The 3,058-nt window shown below is 36.9% G+C and overlaps 1 non-coding gene across 1 annotated transcript; it reads right to left on the reverse strand.

Moving 5' to 3' along the window:
• Window positions 1-2,455: 2,455 nt before the first annotated feature.
• Trnap-ugg (transfer RNA proline (anticodon UGG)) lies at window positions 2,456-2,528 on the reverse strand. Its single transcript has one exon. It is a non-coding gene; the product is annotated as a tRNA-Pro (tRNA).
• Between the last annotated feature and the right edge of the window lie 530 nt (window positions 2,529-3,058).

Raw genomic sequence — 3,058 nt, forward strand, 5'->3', positions numbered from 1 at the left:
TCACGTCCGACGCATGGAGGATGGAAGGCTGCCAAAGGACATCCTATATGGACAGCTGGCCACTGGCATGAGAAGAGTCGGACGCCCCTCACTCCGTTTCAAAGATGTGTGCAAGAGGGACATGAAGGCATGCAACATTTCACCCGATGGCTGGGAAGAGCTGGCCGAGGACCGAGGCACCTGGAGACTGATGGTAAACAATGGCATATCAGTCGCTGATGCGAGGAGAGGCCAGTTGGCGGCAGAGAAACGTAAGAAAAAGAAGAACGCAGCAGCAACCACAGTAACGCAGACTTCCCAGTATGTCTGCACCAACTGCAATAGGGACTGTCACTCACGTATAGGCCTGCACAGCCACAGCAGACGATGCCAACAGAGACAGACAACACCCCAAGGGCGCTATTCGCATGGTCTTTCGAGACCGAGTCGCCAATGATGGATGTCACTGGTTTCTCAGCGACACGAAAGCAAGAGCCAGTAAAACATTTCAGCATTACCGATTTCTATCAGAATGATTATAATAGGTCCATCTGGGTCTGGTAAAACGCAATTATTACTTAATTTGATAATGAGATGGTTAAAGTGGGAGTAGTTATATTTAGTTGCACTATCAGTTGATGATCAGAGATGCTACAATGTACTTAAAGATTTTAATAAAAACGCAAGATTGTTAAATGATGATGGTGACTACATTATTAATTTTATAACTGATATTGATGAAGCACCGTCCGTAGATGAATTAGATGTATTTATTACTATTCTCGTAGTATACGACGACGTAATGGTGGATAAGCAATCAAATCCAGCTAAAATATTTTCCAGAGGCAGACATAAAAATACAGATATAATTTATGTCACTCAACGATATACACAAATACCAAAAGTTATCAGAGATAACTGTCCTATTTTAGTTGTATTCAACAGAGTTGATACACATACTCTCAGAAATATTCATCAGACTTGGTACAGCGGAGATATAGACATAATTAGATTTAGAAACTTCTTTTCAAAAGCACAATCTGCTCCGCACGAATCTATAACAGTAAATTTACACGATCCCAGAACAAGATATCGTGTTGGTCTTGATAAAATATTTGGTTGATAATTATACAGCAGAGAGGGCGCGACCTCAATGAGATGTCAGGCGGGTAAAAAAACACACATAAAATTTCGACAAAGATAAAGTAACAAAAAAACCCCAACAACTAACCAGTTAGAAAAACTCTCGGTAAGTTAGATGCTTTGGTTAGGCATTATTGATCTTATTTTTTTTTCTTCTTCATTTTTGTCGTATGAGGTTTTAGTTTTCAAAGTTACGTTTCAGCAAAAGGTCTGTGCGCCCTCTTTACTGCTATCCGTGAGTCTCGGAATCTGCAAATGTGAGTTTGTGAGAAAGCTTGCCAGTGACTTCCCGTGGGTCGGTATTACTAGTCGCCATGGATATGATATGATGACAAATGCAAAGTATCCGCTGCATTATATGGTGCATTGTTAGGTCAACAAGTAAATCTACGCTTTTTTTTTCTAACAGCGGAAAGAAATAGCGGAGACCTACTTTTTGGTTTAGGTGCATTGTCTGACACGGATGCTCGCGAAGGTAGAGTAAAAGTACATTAGTACTGTAAACAAAGTGTAAAATACCAACCGCTATGACGGGTAATTTAAAATAAAGGAGATGAAACTACAGTGAAAAGATTTTCTGAATCATAATAATGTTATGTAAGTAAAATATGGACTTTATGATTTTTTTAAAAATTATTATACGATACATTCCAAATTTATGCTGTATAATATATTTGTAAGGTTCATATATAAGTGCATTGACTTCATTTAAAGTAACACAGTATTTTTTAAAATCAATGATGAATGCAAATAAAAACAGAAATAATAATGTGAAATAATGGTTGCTAGTTTATTAATGATAAAAATATAAGCCATTATAGTACAATATTTTTTTCTCTTCTTATTTTGTATTCTTCATTGGTCTGGTAAAACAAATTGTAATTTGAATACTTCAATTGTTACTTATTCTGCATGCATATGCATATGGTCATTTCTGTCTTCTGTAATAACAATGTTACAACCACTTGTCAGTGTTATTCCAGTCATAACACATTCTGGGTTCACCTTGTACTGACATGAGATGAAAAGAGGGTAGAAATATGCAAGTGGTGTTGGTGTTGATACTTCTTTATAACTGAGTCTGGAAACACAGAAGTGTGTGTGTGTGTGATTTTGATTTTTAACGTAGCTTTAACAATCTTTTAGCCATATCGCTCAGATGTCTGCAGTTTATAGTGATGTCTAATACTGGGGCATCATGCCGCAGACATGTAGTATGATGTCTCACCCAGGCACCTTATCCTGACACCAGGCCGACCAGTCCTAACACTAACCTCTTGATGCTGAGCGCCAAGCGAGGCAGCTGTTAGTACCATTTTTTATGTCTTTGGTATGCCTCGGCCGGGGATCGAACCCATGACCTTCCGCATCCAAGGCGGACGCTCTAACCACTAGGCCACCGGAGCGGTCAGAAACACAGAAGAGATCACAGAGAAGAAAGAAATATATGCTATTTATGATGTTATAAATAGATAAGAATAAATTGTTATAATTTGTATTATCTACTCTTATTGTTTGCTCTTATTTACATATTGATAGTGTTATGTATGTTTGATATATTTTATATTTGATTTAACTTAATTGGTTGTTTGTTAGTTTTAATGTTTTTAAATATTTCATTACATGCTATTATAATGTAATTTTATTTACTGGGTTTGACAGTTTCCAGAAATTAGTTTGACCTGACTGTTCTTTTCGTAAACACTAATAATAGAAACTTTGTATCTAATGCTGACCTAGTTCCTGACCTTGATTCAGAAATCAGTGAGTTGAAGTAAACAACTTTTATTTTCTTTTTTTAAATTCTTTCCCAGAGTACAAATTAATGGTTTTAGTCGAGGCCATACTGAAAGTACGAGATTTTAGGAATGTAAAAACCTTTTATCTTGTTCTAGAAACGTCATCATGTGACGGGAATCTGTTTTGCGTCTTAAAT

This window comes from Sinohyriopsis cumingii, chromosome 10 (assembly GCF_028554795.1).
Source record: "Sinohyriopsis cumingii isolate HCF-2022 chromosome 10, ASM2855479v2, whole genome shotgun sequence".
In the NCBI taxonomy this organism is placed as follows: Eukaryota; Metazoa; Mollusca; class Bivalvia; order Unionida; family Unionidae; genus Sinohyriopsis; species Sinohyriopsis cumingii.